Below are 20098 nucleotides of genomic sequence, written 5' to 3'. Positions count from 1 at the left end.
TGGATTTTAACTCATCTTTCATGGCATTTAACCATTGAGTTGCATTTTCATTTTTCATGGCTTGGGCATAAGAAACAGGATCGTTCTCCAAGCATATATCACACTCATTTAGGCAAACCTCATAGTCATCTGATATGGCTGGTTTCTTTTCTCTTTGTGATCTGCGTAAAGGTTATTCTGCAACTGGGACAACTTCTTTTTCAATGTGAGAAATCTCTTGTGTACCAATAGGTTCAGGTACAACATTTTCTTGGATAATCGTGGAAGGCGTAAAATCACGATTTTCCTCCGAAGAAATATTTTTGAGATTAATACTCCCACTAATGTTTTCATCCTTTAAGAACACAGCATTTCTAGTTTCAACAATTCTAGTGCTATGAGTGGGACAATAGAATCTAAAACCCTTTGATCTCTCAAGATATCCAATGAAATAACAACTTATAGTTCTAGGGTCTAATTTCTTTATTTGTGGGTTGAAAATTTTTGCTTCAGCAGGACAACCCCATACATGTAAATAATTCAAATTAGGTTTCCTACCAACCTACAACTCATAAGGAGTTACAGGCACAGCCTTACTAGGAACCCTATTAAGAACATGTACAGTAGTTTTTAAAACTTCACCCCACAAGTAATCTGGCAAAGAAGAGTTACTCATCATGTTTCTCATCATGTCCAAAAGAGTACGGTTTCGTCGCTCAGCTACACCATTTTGCTCAGGTGTACCAGGCATTGTGCAGTTAGCAACAATACCATTCTCAGCCAAAAATAAAGCAAAAACACTTGGATTTTGACCCGACTCAGTGAATCTACCATAATATTCACCACCTCTATCAGATCTTACACTTTTAATTCGTTTGCCAAGTTGATTTTCAACTTCAGCTTTATAAAGTTTGAACATATTCAGTGCTTCTGATTTTTCACAAATAAGATACACATAAGTATACCTAGAAAAGCCATCAATAAAAGTAATAAAATATTTATGTCCAAAAATAGTTGGAACAGTAAAAGGACTACATATATCAGTATGAATTGTGTCTAATAATCCAGTAGTCCTAGTAGCACCCTTTTTCTTTGTCTTTGTGTATTTTCCTTTAATGCAATTCACACAAGTACTAAAATTAGAAAAATCAAGTGAACTTAAAATTCCATCTTTAATAAGACGTTCCATCATTTCTTTTGATATGTGGCCCAAGCGCTTATGCCACAACATGGATGAATTTTCATTCACTCGCTTTCTCTTTTATTTACCAAGTCGTTTATATTAAAGGATAAAAGAGATTATGCATAAGTGGAATCTAAATTCAATGAATAAAGATTACCATATAAAGTATCAGAACCAATCATATGAGAATTGTGAAATAAAGAGACTCTATTATTTCCAAACTTAAATTCATAACCATAGGAATCAAGTTGTGAAACAGAAATTAGGTTTCTAGTAAAACAGGGACATAAACTGTGTTTACTAAATTTAAAATGAAACCAGAGTCTAAAATTAGACGGAGGGTGCCAATAGCCTCAGCGTCTACTTCTATTCCATTCCCAACCGTAATGGTTCGTTCTCCTTTATTTAGTTTCCGACTTGTAAGGTATCCCTGCAAGGAATTTGTTATGTGAATACTTGCACCAGTGTCAATCCACCAAGAATTTGGTGGAACATCTACCAAAAGGGATTCATAAGACACAAAGCATTGAGTGTTACCTTTCTTGTCTAACCAACTTTTAAAACCTGGACAATCCTTTCTTATGTGACCTTTCTTTCGACAGAAATGGCATCGAATCTTATTTTCTTCATTAGCCTTGTGAGTTTCATCATTTGCATTCTTCTTCTTCTTACTTTTGCCTTTCTTGAAAATCTTTTTGGTTGGACCCAAAGTGGTAAGGTGAGCCATATCAGGTTTTTCAGCTTTAAGCCTCTCTTCTTCTTGAACACACATGGCAATTAACTCGCTCATCTTCCACTTATCTTTCTACGTATTATAATTGATCTTAAAAGGACCAAATTGCGCAGGAAGAGAAGTCATAATGAAATGAACAAGAAAACCTTTAGAAATTTCCATGTCCATTCCCTTTAATTGAGAGGCCATGCCATTCATCTTTAAGATATGTTCACGAACACCACTCAAACTATCATATTTCATTGTCATCATTTTAATCATGAGAGTACTAGCAAGGGATTTGGAAGTTCCAATGAATTGTTCTTCAATAGATTTCATATAGCTCACTGCACTTTCAGAAACAAGAATTGCTCCTTGAATTGCAGGCGTAATTGAGCCTTTCATTATCATCAGACTTAAGCGATTAGAGCGTTCCCATTTTTCATATAAAGCCATGTGTTCCTCAGAACTTGTATCGTTAGGCTTTGTAGGAGCTGACTCTCTTAATGCATAGTCTAAATCCATAATTCCCAAAACAATTCCAATTTGTTCCTTCCATTTCTTAAAATTAGTTATAATCAAGAAAATTACTTTTCACATCTCATAAAAATAACACCACAAGTTAAATATATCTAGCCATAAAACATAATTAGTTACATACAAAATCAAGTTATCCTTTTGTTGGGCCGAATAACAATATATTTTAACAATTCATAAAAGTAAATGAGATGACTAATAAAAATAAACAACATAAAATAAAATAAAATAATCATTAAGACCATAACGAGTTTATCACCGTTGGGCAGAAAAACTCAATGTCTCTTATTTTATTTTATTAACTAAAGCACGAGAGAAGTTTATCACCGTTGGGTAGAAAAACTTATTGCTATATTTATTATACTAATCATCTCGGTTGTTCAAACATACATAGTGTTGAACCTCCGGGCTGATCAACAATGTTTCAACTCATAAGGTGTGTAACAAAACATTATAAGTGCATAAAACATTATCTTAATTACCACTTGTTCAATAATTTTTAATTTTTATTTTAATATCAATAGAATAAAAGATTGGCCAAAAATAAAATAAAATTGGACAAGTGTAAATCAAGGTTTTGCACTTGTTACACCAAACATCATTATAAAATGAAATTCATACTTAGACGTTTCATACATCAGAATTGAGAACCTAGCTATGATACCAATTGATAGAAAACTTTGCGAAACATAAACTAAAAACCATTAAGGATTCAATTCTATACATGAAAACTATATGAATTTCTACAATACAACTTAAGTAAATACATACCTTGATCCATGATAGTATGAAATCCTCTTGCAAGAAAGAGAAATCTTGAATGGAAAACCTTGATCTTTAAGTTTTTGACTTTTCTAAGATCTTCAAACCACTTCTCTCTCTCTAGGCAATGGGAGCCTTCTTGTGGTGACAACTTAAGTCTTTGATGGAGAGTATGGTTTAGGACCTTACACTATTTATACTAATATTCTTCCCATCAAAGAACCATTCATTCAATGAACTTCATTAAATAGATTAATGTATCTTATACATTCATGATACATAATGCATAAGATTAATGTATCTTACATATTCATAATAGATACATAATGCATCTCTAAGATTCCTTCATAATGAATCGATCACATTGAATGTGCATCTCTAAGATTCATTCATAATGAATCAATTACATTCCATGTGCATTAGCATTAGTCTTTTATACATTGTATATATAGGTGCATTCATTAATAATTAGTCACTATCTAATTGATATACATGTATCTTACTTAATGAGATGAATCTAGTATAATCATGCATAAGACACGTTAAGTCATATATTGTAAAAATTGTTACATATATTTCTCCTTTTAACGGCTTACATCTTTACGTTTTATTTCATTTTATTTATTTTTTTAATTTTGTTGTTTTGGAGTCTTTTTGAGTGAGTGGGTGTAGTTGATGAAGAGCTGGATAATAGGTTGGCCAAATCAACATTCACGTGAATGCCAATAATGTACCCACACCACACGTCGGTTGGACCTCCAATACATAATAAGCAAAGCTAGGACCCTAATAAATTATTAAATATTTTATATTCATATAAGTGTAAAAATTACGTTGCATGGATTTTATACCTATATAAATATTATGTAAAATTTTTGATAATTTATTTGAAATTTTTTGTATTTTTGATACACAATCTCTCTTGCTCTCTCTACAATCGCCACTATTTTCTTTTCTTTTCTATTTTTTTTTTTTCCTTTTTCTCCTTTTTTTAGATACAAATTGATGAAAAAAAGTTAAAAATATCTTAATAATTTACAGTTTTCAATACACAAAAAAAGTTATTATCAAATATATTAGTTTTTTTCACCTTATTAAAAAGTTAAAAATTCACTAAAAAAATCAATTTCCAAATGAGGCCTCATTATGAAAATTGCCTTCTCAAAACAACAAAAAAAGAAAATAAAGGGAGATAAATTGCACTGATCTCCCCTAAAGTTTAGAAAAAATACAAGTTCTATAGTTTTAGTATAATTATACTGACTTCTTATTTAGTAATATTAAAGGGATGAGAACTAATGTAAATGAGATGAAAACACAATGATAACTAAAGATATATATGACATAAATAAAGATAAATAAAGAACTAATTTAAATTAAAAGAGATAATAACATAATTTTTTCTATCTATATGACTAACGAATTATGAATGAAGAGGGAGTTAAATGTTATGTGAATTAAAATTTCAAAGAAAATTAATAGAATTATGGTTAAATTGTGGAACTTGGTGTCTTTTTTTCAAATTTTATGGGAGGTTAGTATAATTTAAGAAAAAATAGTAGGGCCATTTTTTATTTATTTATTTATAGTGTATTCACACTCTAATTTACTCAAATATGTTTTTTAATTTTTATCAACAAAATTATATTAAAGCCCTTCACGTTTTTGTTAATTTTCTCAATTATCCCTCTTTACATCTTTATACTCTACATTCTTTATCCCTTGGAGGAACATAATCGACAAAGTTACATGAATTGTTGTTGTTCATTTTTATTTTTTTACGTCGGAAGTTGGGTAAATCTTTGAATTCTGTAATGTGGGTAGATTTTTGCCAACAGAGGTTGAGTGAGTGTGAAATTTTCTTTTCTTTTCTATTCTTGTAATTGAAATTTAGAACTATTAATAGTCTTTATTATTAGGGTCTTTTAGACAAATAATTAAAAAAAAAAAAGAAAAGTCTTTTGATAATTTTTTGTTTTGTTTTGTTTTGTTTTATTTTACTTTTGATTTGGGTAAGAAGTGCATTTTTTAAGATAGGGGGATCCTTTAGATAGTGTTTCATTTTAGGCCTTTGGACAAGAAGTGAATTTTTTGTTGTTGTGACTTTTAGTAAAGATGATTATTTATTAGGTTTTGAACCAGATTTTTTTTTTGGGACTAGGCTTTGAACAAGATTTATTTATTTATTTTTTTTTGGGAGGGGGGGGGGAATTGTTAATTATGCAAGTAATTTAAAATTTTGACTTTTAACCTTTTTAATGACTTGATGATTGGATTGTTGGAAATTATGATTTTTATAGATTTATTTTAGGTCAACTTTAAGCTCAAAATTGAATGAAGCCCATATATCTTTTGGGGTGAGTTCAAAGAGGTGACGTGTTCCTTGTCGCGTGACAAGTCACATGGTGCAAACGGTTTGTTAAAATCATTTATGAGTGAATGAGAAGTTGACGTCGTTTTCAGGTTTGTAGAATAGAAAATTGAAGAGTCAAATGTGGGTTTCCTTAAAATGATTGTCTCACATTGAAAACTTAAGAGAACTTATGTGTGCATATAAGTTCTAGGGGGTAATATTTGGGTTGGGCTCCAAAGGGCACCCCAAGTTTTGTAAAAGGAGGATTTATGGGCAAAGTCGGCTTTGGCCCAAACCACCACACACGTGTGCCGTCTGCCCGTCCGGCCGAGCCGTGTCGAGCACGGTTGTGGATCGGTCATAATATTAATTTTTTAGACAAAATTTATTTGAATTCTTTTTCCAAAAAATTTCTGACTGGAATTTTCATTTTTTCAATATCAAATAAGAAATTTCTAACTGGTTGTGTGACTTTCACACCAGTTCGGATGTCTCTTCCAATAGGTTCAAATTGTTTTAAACAGATTTAAAACTGCCCAGCAGATTCGGACAGATTGAAACTAATTTTTCAACAGATCCAAGTTGCACTTGTTTAGTTCAATATCAGACATGTTCAATTTGAATTTGCATATGTTCGGATCTTCCAAATAGTCATCAACTATGCTTATAAATACAAAATCATTCCAGTAGATTTTCTTAATCAGAAAAATTCTATCTTTCTTTTCGTTTTGCTCTCTTGTATTGATATTCTTCAAATTAGTTTTTTGGGAAATTTCTGAGAGTATAGATCAAATGTTTTGTTTCGCCGTACAGATTATTTGGAGTGCTATTACAATCTGTGTAAGATCATTGTATCCTGAGAGATAGACGCCATTTATTCGTAAGTACCGAAACAGGGCGAATCTGTCTTAAGGACAGAGTGTCACACACTCGACTTGATCATTTTTTGTATTTATTCATTTCGGTAAATAAATTCTGTTAGTAATTTATTTTTATTTGTTTGATTTGTTTTACATTATTTTTTTATACACAGAAGATTGTTCCAACAATCTTAAGACAGATTTTAATTATTCTGTTTATATAGATTTTTTCGTTTGTTTCATTTTCTTCCTTTCTTTTTCTTATAGAAATTATTTTCTGTGCTTATACAAAGTAATATTCTGGTTGGAAAAAACAAATGGTAGTAATATACTGTTTGACAAATAATAGTAATATGCTATTTATTTTCTTAGGCAACTAGTAGTAATATACTGGTTATCATTAACAATTTCAAAATATTCATATGTGAAGTTGATCAGAAATTAATTTTTATTTTCATAAATAATTTATGAGTTTTCATTAATTGAAATTCTGTTTTCAGTATTTTAATTTTTGAAGTATTACAGAAATATTTTTCTGTGTGGAATTAATTTGTTTAAATAATATTTATTTTCAAATTAATTGGAAATAAAAGTTACAATTCGTGTTTATTTTATTTTTATAGAATTAAATTCTGTGTTTATGGTTTAATTTTCTGTGTAGTACACAAATTATAATTATAATTTTGTTTTATAATTTAGAATTCATGGCTACTGAAACTAGTCAAACTAATGTTCAAACCAGTACTAGTATGGTAATTGCAATTGCTCTAACCCCCCCTCTTATTGTGACTGTGCCGGTCAATCACGGTGAAAAACCAGAGAAGTTCTTAGGAACTGATTTTAAAAGATGGTAGCAGACAATGCTGTTCTATGTTACTATTCTCAACCTGGCACGTTTTCTCCGTGAGAATGCTCCTACTCTGAAACCGACCGACAAGTAGTTGCGGTCGATGTCTGGAAACATGCTGATTTCCTTTGCCAGAACTATATCTTGAACGGACTTGATAGCACATTGTAAAACATTTAAAATTGTGTCAAGACTACAAAGGAACTTTGAGAGTCCTTGGAGAAAAAATATAAAACAGAAGATGATGGCTCAAAGAAATTCGTAGTAGGCAAATTTCTGGACTTTGTGATGGTTGATTCTAAGACTGTGATCAGCCAAGTTCGAGATCTCCGACTCATTCTGCATGACATGCAAAAGGAATTTCTCTTAGTGAATTCTTCCAAGTTGCTGCCTTAATTGAAAAATTACTACAAGGTTGGAAGGAATTCAAGAACTAACTTAAACACAAGCGCAAAGAAATGACTTTGGAGTACGTTTGAGGATTGAGGAGGACAACCACAATTCTAAGAAGCGGGCTGGTAAGCATCCAATAGAGTCTAAGGCAAATGTGGTGGAACATGGATCAAAAGCAAAGAAATAGAAGTATTCTGGAGAAAGTTCCGCACATGGCTCTAAAGGAGGGGAAACTAAGAAGTACAAGTTTAATGGCAAATGTTACATCTATGACAAAGAGGGTCATTGGGCCAAAGATTGCTGAAGCAAGTGCAAAGGCAAAGGAGATCAAACAAGAAGCCTGCTCAAGCCAATGTGACCGAAGTGGACAAAATTTTCAATGGTGTAGATGACATAAATCTTTCTGCAGTTGTTTTTGAGGCAAACCTTGTCGAAAATCCTAAAGAATAGTGGGTGGACACTGGTGCTACTCACTACATCTATGCTGACAAAAAGATGTTCACATCTTATTCTGTGGTGGACAACGACAAACAACTATTCATGGGTAACTCCTCGACTTCTATAGTTGAAGGACAAGGATAGGCTGTTCTAAAAATGACATTTGGAAAGGAATTCACGCTCAACAATATGCTGCATGTATCAGACATCCGCAATAATCTAGTCTCCAGATCTCTGTTGAGTAAAAATGGGTTTAGGCTAGTGCACGGGGAGGAAATGTTCGTCGTTTTTCGTACTCCTCGTGTCCAAGCTTTGCCTCTTTCCGAATGACCTGAGAACACAAAGACAGTGAGCTACCTGGCGGTGTGTTGCCGGAAAAGCCCTCTGACGATCAAGTTATCACGCAGAGAGAAGAAGAGAGAGAGAGAGACAAAGGGGTAGGTAGCTCTGATAACCAGATATCTCTGATAACCAGATATCTCAGACCTCTGCATGGTGGTGCAGCACCGTTTATATAATTTACGCGCACTCCTCTTTGTCTGTCCTCCTTTTGACGCATGGATATGTTCCCCCCTCACACTCCTCTACGTATAGGTGCAAATACTGCCAAACATCGGATGACAAAACCACCAAACGGTTTTGACTCGTACGAACGGCGAAATTCTCTCCATGCAATTCCAGCGCACCACATAGTACTTCTTACCAAGCTATGCTCAGTGTGGCGCCATGAAATTTCCTCGGGACTGTGCTACATATCTAGCCTTGCCAGTCAAACCTGAACGTAGGCTCAATCGAGCTCCATGGCCACGACCGAGTTTTTGCTTGGCCGAATCTAGTCTTCTAAGGACAAATTCCGTCTTGCTCAGTAGAACGCATATCTCTACCAGGCTAGTAGCTCTAGGTTGTTCCCAACCAGACCAGACTAACTCCTCGGCCTAAACTGACTCGACCTATTGTTAGGTCACAAATCTCCCTCTCAATTGCCCCTTAATTCCGTACGCGTCAGCGTGGCCGAGATTACATCTACTGGTCGAGTGTGGACACCCCATTTTTGACCGCCCGCTAGGCTTGAGCGCTTTGTCCGGTACACTCCATGATGAAAGTGGTGTTGTGCGTGGTTCGAGGTCTCAACGAAGGGGCCATGTTTAAGCTCCGAAACAATCCCAAACCTTTTATATTTCCACTAATTATACCCAAGAAATTCATTTTTACACATTGTGCCACCCTTTGCTTAGTTTGAAGCAGAAAAACAGGGGAATGCATTGAGGCCCAGTCGTGCCTTAGTAGCGAGAAACACTGTTCTGGGAGTGAGGCCGCCAACTGTCCATTTTTAAAGATATTTATGACCCATTTTGCTCAAATTCTATAAAAACGATCATATATTTCTGTTTTGAGGGTTGAAGAATTTCAAAAAAACCTTTACACCACCTTGAGAGCTCCCTCTTCTTCTTCTTCTTGTGCAAGCAACACTTTGAGCTAACCTACCACCTTGAACCTATATCCATACATCATATACACTTTTACACCTTAGCTTAGGAACCTTGGTTGAGCCTTGAACACCATAATTCAAGCTTGAGAGTATGGTGAGACTTAGTTTGATTCATAGCAAAAGCTTACTTCCTTGAGAGATATAAGCTTGTCATCCTCTCTTTTACTTCTTGTTGTTTCATTTGCTATATAATTCTAGTAGTTTCATGTTGCTTTGATTCTATTTTAAGTGTTTAAGTTTGGGTTTGGAGAGCTACCAAAAGAATAGAGAGAGTTTACACTCTTTTTACACCTTTACCTATAGCTCAAATCCTTACTTTTATACTTTTTTTCTTTGTTCCCTAAACTGATTTTTAGAGTTAAAAAAAGAGCTAAAAATCATGCTTTGAGATTTCAAAAGTGGACGGGTTAGCCACCTCTCCTTATTCTTGGTTACTAGCCTTGTTTTCTCTTTTTGTTGATTAGCTTTTTAGGCACTTTTCATGCATTTTTAACCGCTGTTTTTCATCTTTTGAGGGCTATTTTAGTGCTATTCTAAGTTATTTAAATAGTTCAAGCTTTGATTAGCTTAGTTGTTATCTCATAAGTTTGCCTCCATAGCTTGTTGTATATTGTTCTTGACTCTTCTTCAACTCATTTCCATGTTTAAGGACCTCATTTTAATAATCAACTTGCCATTCATCTCTTTCATTTGAGAGTTGTTTCAATCGGTTGATGGTTATTCAAAACATGAACTAGCGATTTATGCTTAATGGCTTAATCTCTACGGAGGTTCATTGCCAACAGTGTAGTCTCTTTTTCATGTTAAGAATCACCTCCCGTTTGACATATTTCTCACTTAGTGGACATAATCTCTAGTGGACGTAACAATCATTTTGGATTTAATGGATTAAAGGATAGTAAAGACTAATGAATTTGGCTTAAAATGAACCAACCCACATAAAGAAAATGAGTTATATTGCTTGGGGTTCGATCGGACGTTATGTTGAATCCATTGTGTCAAGGGTTATCTTACATCAATCCATGATGTTTTGATGAATCTTGAAGCGTCTCTACCTCTCTCTTTGAGTTCACTCTATGATAGAAGGGATGGGTGGTTGTTGTTCTTGTCATTTATTGATTTTTGTCCAAAATTGTTCCCGAAATCATCAAGCAATCAACTTGCTCCTTGATGGTTTTGGAAACAACTCCGACCTTGTCTCGAGGCTTTCCCATGACAGAGAAGTGTGAGAAGGACAAACAGAGTCCAGAACACTCTGTCTGCGTTGTTTTCACTTCAGAGCACAAAACAGAATTTTGCATGAAATTGAGGCACGGCCGGCCTTCTTTAGGCCTAGCCAGGCTTCATTGAGGGCCGGCTGGTCATCAATATTTGGTTAGCAGTGTATTTTTACAGAAAACAGAGGGCAGTGGTTGAAAGTGAAACAGAGCAAGTCTGGGCAGACAAAGCTGTTCTTGGACATTGTGCATGTGCACGCAACCCTTGCTCATCCTTGCTTGCATCATTATCATTGTTGTAATTAATTAATCCATTTATTCTTATTGTTACAATTAGTATTGTTAATTAGTAGTGTTGTAATTAATTAATTTATTATTGTTTATTTGTGATTGTTATAGTTAATTAACTTAGATAGTTAGTTTACTTGTCCTAGTTATCCTTGTTGTAATAGCATAGTTAGCTAGTTAATTCTTTAATTTATTCATTCAGTTTTGTAATAATTATTTTAATTTGAACTTTTAGACTGTGATTCGCACCCTCTTGCATGAGGGTAATTATGTAACAAGTTGTATGTCTTTTAACCCCACATCTTTCTCCCTCTTACTTACTTGCTTACGATGGTTAGAATAGGACATCATTTTTTTTAATTAGCATTCTTATACTTTGCATCCATTGTCTTGCATGCATCCAAGGCTTGGCTCATCATGCTAACCCAATATCAATGTTCAAATTCATTACTTGAATATGTACTTTATCGCATGTCTAGAATAAAATCATATGCCATGCTCATAGTCGAGCCTGTGAATTACATAATTCCTCAACCATTCTCTAGCTTTGGGAGGGAGGAATTTAACTTGGAAAGCTTGCACAAATGCTTCCCAAGTATGTTCAATCCCATGCTTTATGGATTTCCACCATTGCTCGACCTCCTCCTTTAACTGGTAGGCCGCTAATGCTACTCGCAATTCATTTTCTCGAATGTCTAAGATTTTAAAGAACTTGACCAATTTCTCCAACCACTCGTCAGCTTTCATCAGATCAGGCTTACTGCTATACTCGGCAGGATTGGAATAAAAGAACTCATTTTTCAAAAAGGAAGCTCTTGTTTCTCCTTTAATAGTTGTAGCCGCTTGCTCGGCTCTCAATATCTCCATGGACTCCCATAGAGCCCCTGCTATTTCCCTAGAGAAGGCCCCCATAGCTTCTTGGGCTGGTGGAATAGGTATACTGTTTTGACGCACTCCTTCTTCTTACGGAGGGATCTCGGGTTGGGCTGGAATGTTCCGGCCTCCCCGACGAGGTCTACTGTGAGCTCTAGCATGTCTAGACATCTATAAGAAGTAGAGACAATATTAAATTCAAAACCAACTTCCCGTACCTAAGTGCTCCATTCTTAATCCTCATACTTATTCACCATGTAAATACACAAACTTCCACATAAAAGAATCCAAACAATCACACATACAATCACATAAAAGCACACAAGAGTTGTCTTCCTAAGATATTAGCTAATTCCATGGCAATCAAGGACCTCCAAGTGGAAAGAACAGTGATCAAGTGCCTTTCTAAAAGGATTTTGATGAATGTAACGGACAAAGGCCATATCATAGGAGTCTAACCCTATGCCCATATAATCACATAAAGACACATAACACACAAGGCATTCTAAGCATTCCATCATAGCCTAAGGGCCCTATTATGACACACGTCACTTCCCATGAGCCCAAGGTATTCTAGCTTATTGCTCTGATACCAATTTGTAATGCTCAGAATTTCACACAAGAGCATGCCATGACAAACACAACAATATACTCAAAAAGTCATCTTTCTCATTGAACTAAGAGTTAAGAGATTACAATTCATCATGTACATTCCCACGATATCTAGGATTCATATTCCAGTTCAATGAACTAGATGGCCTTACAAAATATAAGCCTCTTGGGCATATAATAACAACAAAATAAATTTGATGGTCATGTTACAAAAACCCCAATTCAAAATAACAAAACACCCATGAATCATCTTTTTCCAAAAGGAGCTATTCCTTGTTCCGATCCATCAGGGAGGTGGTACTTCATCATTTCCTAAAAAATAAAGTAAGGTTGAGCTATACACCCAGTAGGAATGCTTTTAACCAAGTATTTAATCACTTGAACAAGATTATGGTATCCTTGCGACAAAATATTACAAGGGAATTTGTCTTCACATGTAATCCTTCTCAATCATATAGATACAGGATAACCAAACAGTAACAATTACAATTCATATCATCAAGCACAATGATTAAACAATCACAACCATAGAAAGCAAGCCATGAGTCCGTCTGTAAGAGTCCAATTCAAAACACTCTTTGCTTTTGTTTTAAAGCTGCCCAAATATTTGTCGACTATTATACGGTAGGGAGTGGGCACCCAAAGAAAACTATATGTTTTCCACTTTTTTCGGCTACAATACGGCAGGACTTTGTGGACACCTAACAATATTTTTTCCACATTTGTCCAGCGAGAAGCCTAGACAGTGCATTTGGGCACCTTTTAAACTCCCTGTGCGAGTACCAACACAACACCACACTTCCAAAATTGACTCTTACCCGGACTCATGCCAATTAACAATTTAATCATATTTTATTCCATCAAAAAACATCCAACATTACTAAAGAATGGAGTACAACACAACATTCAAAGAAAAAAAAAAAAACATCCAAGCACAACTCCTTTACCATATCAACATCCACATCTTTTATCTCTTCATTATTCACAAATATTTCATGAATCAAAGGAAATTCCATTCAATTTGGTGTTTTTTTACTCAATTTGAGAATTTAGGGTTTTACCAAATTTGGGGGGTTTTCTCCTTCATCATAGATATGGGTTTTAACAACATTTATATACATGTTTTGAAAAGAGAGAGTAAAGAAATTTCAAGCAAAAGTAAAGTAAAAGGGTTTATTTATGTAAAACATGGAATTAATCCAACAATATCCTCAAACTAGCTCATAAGTCACAACCACACCATGAAATCTCTTCAAAACAAGGAAATACTAGGGTAAAAATATCCCTACCTCAAAGGAATGAAAAGAAAACTTGGAGGAGCCCAAAGTTGATGAAATCTCAAAGTCCTCGGATCAAAAGAAAGCCCTTGATGCGCTCTACAACCTTTCTCAAAGGACCCAAGTGAGAAGATACTTCCAGGTGAGTAGATCTAAAGATCTAGGTGGGAAAAAGTTGAGTTTAGAGAGAGAAGAAGAGAGGCTCACGATTTGAGAGGAAAGAGGAGAAGAAAATCATGAGAGAGAAGTTTTTTGGGTCTAGTTATAGTAGTAGAAAAGTAGCCCTAAGGTCATTGAAAAGAATAAGTCCAAAATCCCCCAAAAGTAGGGCCCATTCGAACCCAAAATTCTGAAAAAAAACATGCAGGGGTCGACTTCTGGTGTGGTGGTGTTGACCTTTCAAGAAAAAATGACAATGCTGTCAGTAGTCAAGGTGTCAACCCCTTGGATCAAAAGGGTCGACACTAAATTTCAGTAACTAATAATCAGATTCTACAATATAAAAGGGTCGACCCTTCCGAAAGTGGTGTCGACTCTTGAGGCCAACAACAAAAGACACGTGTCGACACCACCAAGGCTAGTGTCGACCCTAAATTCTAGCAATACTTCCAGAACACTGCAACAGGTAATGGTTGACCCTTAGGAAGACTGGTATCGACCCTAAAATAGAATTTCTAAGTTCCCAAGGAACTTTTCGACAAGAACAAGTGCGAACAAACAAACCCAACAAGCCTAAATCGAATTATACTCCTCCAAAATCAAGACACAACAACCCTAAAGACTCCTAAAATCAAAATAATGGAATTAAATACACCATCCAATGGTTTAAATGATACAAGTGTTACAAGTAGGTTCCCCACGGAGTAGTGAAAGTTGTCTTCTCCCTATCTTTCGATGCCATCATAATCTGATTATACCCATAAAATCCATCCATGAATAACAAAAGTGCATGCCCTGTTGTGAAGTCTACTAACTTATCAATGTGTGGTAGCAAAAAAATCATCTTTTGGGTTGGCTTTATGTCACGACCCCAACCCACCCTAAACAGGATGCTGAGATGACCGGCCAGTAGTCGCTGACTACAAAGGCCTAGCTTGCAAAACAAATTGAACTCTCCAAATAATTGGGGCAAATTTTCCATTTTTAAGTGCGGAAGCCATTACTTTCTTATATTGAGTCCATTTGAAACATCCATTCAGAGTAGTGCATAACTATATGAAATGAAAGCATATATTCTTCTTGAATGATTATCTACATTATTACATGACTTAAACAATAAAATAGAATACAACACCGGGGACATAACTTTACAAAACTAGCATAAGCACAAAAGACCGACTTGTAATCAAGTTCTCTGTACTCGAACTCTTCATTACCTACATAAATGTATAAGGGAGAGGGTGAGCCATTGCCTAGTGAATAGTAATACAGTAAGTGGCAATGAATGAACACTGACAAGCTTTTAAACATAGCATTGTATTTATAATGGCTTGAGTTAGACCCGACATTTTCATGTTCTTGGATCCAGGATCTAACACTCTTTATTATTGTCTATACTCTTTCTTATCTTGTTGTTGGTTGTGTTATGAACATGTTGGTAGTTCTTTTTCCAAGGAAATCATGTCTATTTTTCTTCAGGTTTGCTTGAGTGGTCTTTCCAGTGCTCGAGCAGTCTTTTGTAGTCTATAAGCTTCTAAGAGGGGGTCATTGTGCGCTCAAGCTGTGTTTTGATTGCTCGAGCGGTCTCACTTATTTGTGTCTAACGCTCGAGTGGTCTGTGCATATATAGATTGAGGAGAAGGGTTTTTGGTTACTTTTTCATCTTGTCTCTCTCACTAAAACATTTCTAAACCTAATTTCTTGTCTCTTTCTCTCTGGTTCTTGCTTAAAATCCTCCTATACACCTTAATCCTTTGATTTCACCACTATAGATAGAGTAAAACGTAGAGCTTGGCGAGGGCTTTTATTTAATCTGAGCGGATCGTCGTTTTGACACCAATGATTTTTGGGTTCTCTTCTCTTCGCTTCAATAGGTAGGGATTCTTTGCTCCTTTTCAATACCTCATTATAGATATACATGTGGATGTTTTTGTAATATTTAATAACAAGTTCGTTAGGGGGGAAAAAAAATATGATAGGGTATGGGGTTTGGATCTTGGGAGTTAGAATTGGAATTTGATGAGTTACAAGTGTTTTCGTTATTTGAGTGGTAAGTGGGCATGTTGAGAGTAGGGAAAAAATCCTAATTTATCATTATGGGCTTAATTAATCCTATAATGGTGAAGATGGGCTTTATGAATTGAATTGCTTTAAGGAAAAAGATGAAGTTTTGGTTAAAGATGAAGTTTTGGCGAAGGGTGGACTTAGTTGATGGTTTTGAAACAATGGATTTGGTTTTGGAAATAAAATGGAGTATGAAATGAAATGAGAAATGGTTGATTCGAAAATGTGGAATTAGTTACAGATTTTTATTGTATGAGTCATGTATCTATTTATATGATTAGATGTTTTTGTCCTTGGTTATCGGTGGAGGATGACATTGTTGTTGTTGAGTAGATGATGTGCATGTATTACACTTGTACAATATCATGTAGTTTAGCATGTTGTGCTATTATTGTGTTATTGGTTGGGGGTCTATTTCTCTCTGGGTGAGGTAGGTAAAGCATGGCGTTTTGATAGAGGTTCCTTGTCCCTTTCGGTTTGCACTTAGTACAGTGTGAAAGAAGGTTTGTTTCTCTTTGTATTAAGTCGGTAAACCTCGGAGCCTTGTCATAGGTTCCCCTCCCTTTCAGTTTGCGCCTGGTAAAGTGTGACCTCGGTGTTGTTCCCCTCCGGGTGAGGCCAGTAAAGCGGTATGTGCTATATGGGTTACATCATTTGCTAACCGTGCTGTAGGCCAGTGGAAATGGAAGTGTAGCTAGTTCTTTGTGCTCCTTGGAGGGCTTTTGTCTCCTGGGGCACGATTTCTTACAGTTCGGACTCCCGTAGTTCTGAATTTGGTTTCACAAAGTGCAATATGAAACAACAAAATGAATGAGAGTCCAGATCCGATAAATCTTAGAAAAATCCATTAATCACAAGAGATGCTAAAAATGGACTGCATTGTCGAATTTCAGAGTCGCCACCTAATATTTTTGGAAAAATTAGAAAACTCGTGACTCGTGCCAAAGGCCACTTGTCCGTCGTAGCCAAAGTGTCATGGTTCGGGAACTAAGGTATGAGAGGGGAAGGTCATGGATTGAGCACTCCACTCACCTGATCAAAGATCGACCCCTACTAAGTTATGATGTGAATTTTATAGACATTATATGCTCGTATTCTGATTTATTAATAATGCTAACATTACTATATGAAGCAAACAAGTACAGACTACGTCACTTACTTTGAAATGCTTTGATCTTATACGATTTTGAAAGAGTTTTGAGTATGTACAACTCAAAGGAAAGATGAGCTCATATGTACAACAATCAAAGTCATTTCAACTTAAGCGAAATAACCTCCATCCACAGACATTCATAGAGTTATTTCAACTAAGCAAGTAGTCTCATGGTAGTATGCTCGACATGGTAACACAAACACACACATATGACATGCTAAAGAAAACAATGCTCACCTAGTATGCATCTGCGGCAAGCCAAAGAAAAGAAGATAATTAGAAAAATGCATGTTCCTAAAAATACACATGACTGATGCAACATACACAAAATGAAACTACTAGATTCGACTATTAACATGACGTGCGAATCAATTCAAAGCATGAGGTAGATCACATAATCAGGTAGAAAATGATAACAACATTAAATATGATGAGCCGAACCTTAAGGCATGAAAAAAGATGGATACAAAGCATGGAAATGATAAAAGAAAACATGATGCTTTATATAGTTATGGTAAGTGTAAATAAAAGGGAGAAAGAAATGGAGGTTGGAAGACATACATTAAGTGTTACAAAATATGCCCTCTTTACAAGGGGGTCCGAATGGCCTAATTAACTAATTATTACATCCCCAAATGAATTAACTAATTATTACATATACAAATTTCAGAGCGGCTAATCTAAAGGAGTTTGAATAAAGGGCGGGAAACCATGTGTACACAAACGGGAACATACTCTGGAAACAACTCTACCTGTTGCTAGAAATTACTCTGTTTGTATCCAGAAAATAGTTTTGTTTTACCCCCGGGATTTGCTCTTCTTGACTGAATAAACACACTAGTCGTACAAATGAGTTGGTCAGTCGTACACTTGACTTGTTCGGTCGGCTAAAGGAATTGGTCAGTCGTACACTTGATTGGCCAGTCGTAAAACCATGCTGGAAAACTTGCTGGAACAGAACTAGAATAGAGCAAACAGAGGGTTTCCAAAGGATGTTCATCATTTCTACTCCCTCTTATCATAAAGATATTCATGGAGGAAATAGGTTTGCTTCACAAACCATCAAACATCCCAAGGGTATTACATGATGATTAGTGAAGCAATGAGATGAAAGATTTAATGAGTACAAAGCTAAAAAAAGAGAAAAAAGAATCATTCAAAGAATTGGTTGGAAACAAGAGGATAAAGAATCATTCTAAGAGTAAATGAGTACTCAAATTTGGAGAGAATAGGATAAAGAAAACCATCTTTGAAAAATAAAGGTTGTAAACAAGAGGTTACATCATTGAAGAAAGAAATTAGAGACTCCTCTCCCTACTCATGGAACATGGATTGACATCCATTTCCATGCTTCAAAATGGAACTAGAAGAGAGTTTCTAATACTTTCGATGTAGAGCTCTATATGAACAAAATCAAAAAAGAAAAGAAAAAAGAAGCTAACTATCAAAGCTTAAACACACAACTCATCAAAGTTGTTGACAACTCTTCTTTTATTCATGGAATGAGGATGAGACATCCATTTCCATATTCTGAAAATGATCGAGAAGAGAGTTTTTCAACACTTTAACACGGAAGCTATCACCTAGCTTCAAGGTAAACAACAATATCATGAAAGCAAAAGATTTACAATTAGTTAATCAAACTTGTGGCGGGGTGGCTAAGCTCTAAACCTCCAATGACCACAAGATTCCAATATACTAAGGAAAGCTATAAGAACAAAAGTAAATCGGTCAACTCAAATGGATTGGCGGCTATATCCTAAACACACCAAATCCGTGAGGACTATTACACTATTACAACAGTTCATATCACACAAAAATAACCTAAAAATAGTGCTGAAAATCAACTAAAAGAAGTGAAAAAAAGAGAGCAACGATGAAAGATAACAAATGAGTCACAACTAATGAACAAGCCTATAGAAGGGTGGCCAGCCCTTCCACTTTTAACAAAGCTCAATCACATTTTTTAAGCCTAAAATAACGTCTGAAAATCTGTATATTATGACTAGAAATGAAAAGTAAAAGAGTAAAAGAAAAGATGATGAAAGGAGTTCAAAGGTTAATTGCTTGGAGAGAGGAAGAGCTTCTTAGTTAACAAACTTCAATCCAAACACCCTCAAGTATCTGAAATATAGCTTAAGACTTCAACAAAAAGCTTCAATTTGTGCTCCAATGGTGTATCTATAGTCAAGAAAGTTTGAAGATCAAGAAAGAGAATTGAACAATCTCCTAAGCCTTTTGAAAAATTTTCTAACCCTAAATTCTGAAGGGAGATGGTCTATTTATAGAACTTTAGCCTTTTTCCATCAAAAATATCTTCAAAAAAGGGTAGGTGGCCAAATCCCATGCGTAGGAGCAATTTGTGCTGTAGATGCAGAATCTGACGTTACACATGGCCGGCCGCCAAATTAATTGGCCTACTACTCTCTGTGTGGTCAGCTAGAAAATAGGGGTTTGATTGATCAAAAAAAAGGGGCAAGTTCTGGGTTTGGAGATCGAATTCAAATTCTTTTGCTAAAGATTCAAAAGATTGCACAGCATAATGTTTCATCATCAAGTGTTCGGAATGAAGCGCCAAAGTCTTAAGGGCGGTCAAAATGGGTTGTCTACAGTTGCCCCTCTTTGACAGTGCTCAGATTGTTGTGACATGACGTGAGTGAATGTTAAAGCCCAAAGGCGACCCATTTGACGAGGCCGTAAGACATGGGCAGACAAACAAAATACAAATGTAGTTGGTTGAACTCGAAAGTTGCCTACGTATCCCTTTGCAATGAATCAAACTAGCGTAGTTCAAGGGTATGAAACAAACGATATACCATGTAACTCAACAATCAAAACCACAAATGAGCATACCGCCAGAAAATCATAAAGAGGAGAAGGGGTACAAGCTAAACTATGCAGC

The sequence above is a fragment of the Camellia sinensis genome, chromosome 4, assembly GCF_055761805.1.
Source record: "Camellia sinensis isolate YWXY chromosome 4, ASM5576180v1, whole genome shotgun sequence".
NCBI classification, from domain to species: Eukaryota; Viridiplantae; Streptophyta; class Magnoliopsida; order Ericales; family Theaceae; genus Camellia; species Camellia sinensis.
Note: the sequence above shows the minus strand (reverse complement) of the source record.